This window comes from Engraulis encrasicolus, chromosome 4, assembly GCF_034702125.1.
Source record: "Engraulis encrasicolus isolate BLACKSEA-1 chromosome 4, IST_EnEncr_1.0, whole genome shotgun sequence".
Lineage (NCBI taxonomy): Eukaryota > Metazoa > Chordata > Actinopteri > Clupeiformes > Engraulidae > Engraulis > Engraulis encrasicolus.
In genome coordinates this window covers 26,023,717-26,031,216 of record NC_085860.1, presented here as the reverse complement: position 1 = coordinate 26,031,216, position 7,500 = coordinate 26,023,717, and the positions used below count along the sequence as shown (strand labels likewise).

The 7,500-nt window shown below is 42.6% G+C and overlaps 1 protein-coding gene across 3 annotated transcripts in view; it reads left to right on the top strand.

Annotated features, from left to right (window-relative positions):
- cadps2 (Ca++-dependent secretion activator 2) overlaps window positions 1–7,500 on the top strand; it is a 189,101-nt gene that overhangs the window by 162,313 nt on the left and 19,288 nt on the right. The gene's annotated exons all lie outside the window — the stretch shown is intronic.

Sequence of the window (7,500 nt, the reverse complement as noted above, 5' to 3'; positions counted from 1 at the left end):
TATACCCTATTCATTTGCCTCATCTCACAGCCCCTCATCTGGTGTTGACTGATTCTCTTTTTTATGTTGCTCATGCATTGGGCTGTTTGTTGATAAATTACTTGCTCACAAATAAAAAAAAAAACGGTAGCCAGAGTAGATTAAAATAAAAAAGACTGGCAATAATAAAAGGAAATAAAATAGATAAAAATGTATACGTTTATTATATTAAAGTTCATCTGTCTGATCTCATTTTACATGCATTGTAAATGTTCTGCAAGGCGACAATCCTCAGTATCCGATGCGGTTGGGGTTTTTAAATTTTCTTAGAGGATGCTGTGAAAAACTGTCCAGGCCTTTTCTTGGTCCTAGGCCAGTGATTCCCAACCTTTTTTGGCACGGGACCCCATTTTGACATCCCACATTTCTGCCGACCCCATACACATTTTTGTTCACGTCTAAAACTAAAACATGACGGAGCTACTGAAGGTTTAGGCTATTAAGCCTATTATGATATTCATGACGGTCTGAGATTGTATAGGTCTTTCAAACAGAATATTGAATAGTAATGTTATATTAATGAGTAATATTTATCAGTATTCTTTTTTCACACCTCCACATTCCAGGCGACCCCATTTTAATTCTAGGCGACCCCACAGAGCTAGTTGTGTACATCAACAAAAATTGACTCTTTTAAACTTTTAAACATCCCACTAACTTTTAAACATCCCACTCTGCTTTTGCAGTATGGTTTCTTTGTATGAACGGAACGAAAAGCAAAATTGCTCAATGTTAAAGCGTGCCGCAATAGACTTGACATTTTGAATGGCAGTTAATGGGCAATTTTAGTGAATTCAGTGGGAAGTGTGTTTTTAGATTATTTTGATCAAAACTAGTTAGAAGATTTATTTGCAAGAATGGTCCAGTTCCCTTTGCACTTTCAAGAGACCAGGTGGAATACAAGAAAGCATGTTATGAGCTCCGAAAGTCCATCAAAGTAGTCAAAAGGGCTCACACTCGCCACCATATTAGCCAGAACACACGCAGCATGTGGCGGGGAATTCAGTCAGTGACAAATTATAGGAGAGCTGCAATATCCACGGACTCCCAAGTCCCGAGACACTACCCTTCCAAAATTCCAGTGTGCATTAGGGGTGGTATGGTTCACAAAAGTCATGATTCGGTCCATATCACGGTTTTCGGTTTTGTACGGTTCTGTTTCTTTTTTTTTTTTCTTCTTTTTAATAAAATGTATTATGCACTGGAACTGTATAATATAAAATTAGAATGAAAATGTAAGCTTATCATGGGTATGTTGAATTTGACTTCATTTAACCTAACAAGGTGAAGTTACTGAAAGAGGAAAGATATCAATGATTTTAACATGCTTCCATTTTTTTCACAAAAAGGGAGAACTAAGTCCTAACTTTTAAGTTGACAAATATTCAAACATTACATACTATAACACATTTGACGTGTAAAGATAAAACAGCTACAATCATGTAGGCAATGGGAGCATTAGGTCAGTGCAGTATGACTATTTTGGTTGATGACACACTGAGAACGAATTGGACTTTTATTTTGATACCGCTTTCTGCGAGTTTTGCGCTTAGGCAAAGAAGGTGGATCTAACAAGAAGCGACACTCAATACAACGTCCATTGCAACATTCGGCCCCATGATTTTCGGCCACGGCCGCCATTCTGGAATGAATATCGGACAAATTATATTGGAATGCATTGGGAATGTGTACAGGATTTCTACGTAATACGGTAAAACTACATTCTTCTGTTATGAATGCTTATACCATCTCATGTGTTTTTTCAGCACAATCAGTGCAGAACTTGAGTATCTATAAGGCCAGAGCCATATAGATAACAGAGTCAGTCGATCTCCGCTGTGCCCTAGGGCCGACTTCCTCATTAGCAAAATTAGCTGTTTTAGCTTCTCAGTACTGCTCAGCGTTGCGAATGTTAGTTCCTAGCAGTGGGCGTAGCACATAGCAAATGCAATGCAGGGGATATGACAAGACTTGCTGTTCATAGTAATAACTTCAGATAAACATCACAGATGGTAAACTGTTGTGATTATCACCACCGAGACAGTTGTTGGTTTACATATTTGTGGTGATTACCCCGCAGTATAGTTCGTTAGTCCTTATTTTTGGCTGTTAATGTGGTGGTTCTATGTTGAGTCTATGGAAAGACAGCCGCTTTAGGAACACCCTTATCTCGCTGAAAGGCGGAGCTGCCATTTCATTCCTGGTCCTCCAATTGCATAACTCTCCCCTCTGTATGGCTCTGTATAAGGCTAAGTTGCCAAAGTAGCTAGCCATATTGTGCTAACTTTAGCATTAGATCCGCGGTCTTTCCTATGGCCAAAGAACGTTGCCATGGCTACTGGTCATAACAGAGTGGCGTACGTGACTACCTGTTCACTCCAGAATGGCGGATTTGACTCAAAACTGACTCAAAACGCCCTCTATTGACTGTTTCCCATAAAAGACCTGAGTGTCGCTTCTTGTTAGATCCACCTTCTTTGGCTTAGGATGAATCAGTTGCTTCCTATCATGAAACGGCCGTGAGAAGAATACGTAGAAGTAAAATCAGAAGTCAAATTCAATTTTAAGTGAACAAGTGATAGGGTTAAGTTATGCTAAAATGTGAAAGTTAAGGTAACAAATAATTTAAAAAGATTGTTTTTTTAGAAGTGTAGGCCTATGCACAAGAATGTTTCACAAAACTCCTGTGAAGCTGAGCCTGTTAAAACAGTCAAATTTTATTTTGGTTTTAGTCTTAAACATCAATGTTATATAACTAGGCAACAGCACAAAATCTTCTCATCAGAGTTTAACTGGCTACATATAATTAGGCCTACAGTTGATTGCAGTTAAGGACAGCGCAGTGAATCTGATGGATAGCCTATGTTCAATTATCTCGCATTTTGCCGTCCGGAATCCCCATTCAATGCCATGTGGATATAGCCTACACTAGGCTACTGTGTTCTGCTAATCTACCATTTTTTGTAAATTCGTGTTCATTTAATTTAAATTGGTCAGAATAAAGGCTGGGGGCAGTCACTTGCGCTAACGTGGAGAGAGAGGGGGGAGAGGGAGACGCTGCTGACCGACCTGCACTTGCTTGTAGGCTACTGTAGCCTAGTCAGCTGGTGCATGCTGTTACATTATGCCTTTCAGTTGGCTGATAGAAATCAGTCTTTCCACACTCAATGTCCTACGTAGTCTTTGTGTTTTATTCTTGTAAAAGTAGTAGGATTTTAATTGCGTCGTCCGCAGATGGTCACTCTCTTTTTTTTTTTTTTTTTGAAACCATGGGCACCGTGCAGTTGCGCACTACCCAGTTCCGTGACATGCAAACCGTACGGTTTCGGTTTGCGACGTAAACCGCACCATGCCTAGTGTGCATGGACTACTATGTTTGTGCACAAATGACGAAATAAAGAACTTACAACTTTGAGCTTCCCCAGTTTTGAAATCTCTCGTGCATGTTTTTTGCCTTCCTTTAGCGAGGTTTAGCCCCTATGTGCTGAGCCTTTGGCCATCATTCCAACCCATGTATCCACCCTTCAGCCATTTAGGTGCTTGATGTCCTGGAGAAGTGGAAAGGCAACTGGGGCAGTCTTCCAAATTACTTTCCTTACTAGTTTTTATAAAAATAGCCTCGAAACACTGATTTTGCTCAAAACGCCCATTTCATCAAAATGCCATGCCTGCTGTGGCAGCATTTTAACATAAATTGAATTTGCTAGAAATTTGAAAGGAAGTTGTGGTTGTGTAAAGGAACTGTACTGAAGGAGAAGAGTGGGATCTTGATGCGCCATACTGTGCAGAGGTCATGTGGTCTGCCTGAACATTCATTCAAAGTATTGTGTTAAGAAGTGTTTCTTTGATCAGGCAGGACATGTACAATATGTGTGCCGTGTGCTCAGAATTGTTGGTGTTGGACTCTATAATATATTTTCTGCAAAGTGGGAAAACCAGCACTGCAACATCTCCTAGCATCCCATTTTTTCATATTTCAAGCAAGACTTGTGACCTGAACAGTAAATTGGCCTGACGAAAGAAAAGACCTCTGCATCCATTTTCCGCCCAATGTTGATATGCGCACACAAAATTGCCAGGTGATGGGGATCAAATTGGCGTGAATGAAACCTCTCTCCACACATCCTTTTTGCTAAATGCGTGTTGGTACTCAGGGAATGTATAGACGTGAAACCTGACCCTAAAATGCCCCTCGCTGTTAGCAAGATGCTCTTACTGGCGTAAACACGCTCCTCTCTCTCCGCCAAGGTGAGTTTCCTCTTCTTAATGCTGCTGAACTTCAACCTCCGTCGTGTTTGTGTGTGTGCGTGGGCGTGGGCGTGTGCGTGCGTGCATGCGTGCATGCGTGTTTGCGTGTGTGTGTACGTGCGTGGTGCACACACGTATATGTGTACAACTGCGTGTGTGTGTGTGTGTGTGCATGTGTGTGTGCGTGTGTGTGTGTGTGTCAGGACAGACAGCAGCAACTCACATCCACCAATAGGCCGTGCTAGGCTAGCTATCTGGGCTGGGCAGAGCTGGGCGTGGCGGGGCAGGGCAGGGCAGGGCGGTAGCTAGACTGGAGTGGACTGTGAGTGTAGCTGCGCTGCCAAAGGGCTCTGCATACTTAACGTGCGCACTTTGGCGCATTTGGCGCGAGAGCCATTAAAATGTGGCAGACCATTCATAGTCAAAAGCGCCATTTACAGGCTTTTGCTTGCATTTCGGAAGTGTGCCCTCTGCTGTTCATGAGAGAAACTGCAGAAATCGCCGGCAGAATCAGTTGCAGCGGTTGTAGAGATCTAAAATAGATAGCCAAACACGGCTGCTGTAGGGCTACTGAACGTCTGACTTATGACTTACCACAATGAAACATAGATTTTTGTTGTAGCCTACATTGCCAGATCATTCCAAGACCATGTGAGAGCATTGTTCTGGCTGCAGAATTTATAAATAGATCGCCAAACACAACGTGCTTCTGAACAAAGTAAACAATTGTTTCAATGAACAACATTTAGGGGAGAAGATAAAATAACTCTCAATGACATTTTATTATCGTCAAAATGATGCAGGGTCCATTCTGTAGTAGCCTACAGTAGCTCTTCGCAACTCCTGCTTTGTCTGCCTACCTGCATGGTCGCTGGTGGCGCATGCCACTTTACAAAAAATGTGGGGTGCACGAGCTCGCGCCGCGGCTGCTTGCGCCGTGGCGTGTGACGTCATTTTGAGCGCGCGCCATCGTCGCGAGTGAGGTATGAAGGAGGTTAGCGCCAGTCACGCCAAGTATGAATCCCCCTTAAGACTCTCTGGAGCTCTTGTCACGAGAGAGGTTAAGCCAACTTGCTCTTTTGTTTCGCCTGCCATTCACAGCCCTCCGATTACCCCCTTCTCTTCTCTTCTCTTCTCTTCACTTCTCTCTTCTCTTCTTTTCTCTTCTCTTCTCTCCATCCTCTTGGCAGCTTTCCCTTCCTGTTGCCACTGCCGCCCTCACACACACACACACACACACACACACACACACACACACACACTGGGTTGGCGTGCTTAAAGTGTGACACTGCATACTCTTTAATGCCAAGCACACAGCGCAGCCCCGAAATACTCCACATACACGTGGACGCGTGCTGAGATGCTGAGAGAAACATTCTCCCACACTCACACATTCACACTGCTCTTTAGCATAAACACACTTTAGCACTTTTAGATTTTCACACAAAAGTGTGATGTGCTGAAGGCAAATATTTGTATCCTAATCAGGCGTACATACATGCATACATACATACATACATACATACATACCGGCTCACACTTTCTCTCTCTCAAACTCAAACACACGCACATACACAATTAGGGCTGTCCCGACTATTTGACGTAATCGATTACGTCGATTGCATAAATAAGTCGGCGTGTTCAACATACCGTCGATTGCGTGATTTGCGCTAAAAAAAAAAAAAAAAAAATTTTTTTTTTTTTTTTTTTTTTTTTTTTTTTTTTTTTTTTTTTTTAAACGATTTCCGTTTTTGTTAAAAACGATTTGAATTACGATTTCCTTAGCATTTTCCTCCTGGAGTAAATGCATCCTATAGAGAAAACCACAAGTGCTTGAAAGACAGGGATCACAAGTCTAGTCAAGTTGTAGTAGTTAACTTGGGTTTGGGAGCGATATAAAAAACCGTCAGAGAAGGGACAGTTTTAATTGACACAGCAGAGGAGACATCGGGCTGCATATAGAAATAATGAATGCTAATATAGACATACATGTGTAATATGTTGTTCAGCCNTTTTAAGGGGAGGAATTTTGCACCCCTCATGTATTTTTTAGTCTGTGACTAATTTATAAAATGTCCCCTTTTTTAGAATTTTTTTTTTCAGGTCAAAGTTAAGTGGCATATCACAGTTTTTCCCCTTCCAAATTTTTTTTAAAATAATCACGACTATTCGAAAAAAATAGTTGATAAGACTAATCGGGAGAAAAATAATCATTAGGGACAGCCCTATACACAATACACACACACAGTCACATATACACAGACACAAACAGCCTTCATGCGTACACAGAGATGTAAGCGTTGCACCACACATTTTCTCACTGTGTTTTCTGGCACTCTTTCCCACAGACTTTCTCAAACACAGATGCACACGCACTCACACGCACACACTTTTTCTCACACACTTTCTCAAACACAGATGCACAAGCATGTACACACACGCACACACGCACGCACGCACGCACACACACACACACACACACACACACACACACACACACACACACACACACACACACACACACACACACACACATAGACACACACACACACACAGAGACACACACACACACACACACACACGCACACACACACAAGGCTGCTCTGATTGTGGAAAGCACAAAAAATATCACACACACACACACAACTTTTTTCACACACTTTCTCAAACACAGATGCACTTACGTATGCACACACACATACACACACACACACACACACACACACACACACACACACACACACACACACACACACACACGAGTACACACACATAGACACACACACACACACACATAGACACACACACACACACACACATAGACACACACACACACACACATAGACACACACACACACACACACACACACACACACACACACACACACACACACACACACACACACACACACACACACACCTTTTCTCACACACTTTCTCAAACACAGATGCACTGATGCACACACGCAAACACACACACACACTGTCACACACACACACACACACACACACACACACACACACACACACACACACACACACACACACACACACACACACACACACCCCTGTGCACCTGGGCCAGGTAAGTGAGTGGTGTAGTGTGGGCGTGGGCAGGAAGCTGGCAGTGTGTAATTAGGGAGCATTTGTATTGTGTCCCTCTGTCCCCCTTTTGCTCCTCTGCTGCTCGTGTGTGTGTGTGTGTGTGTGTGT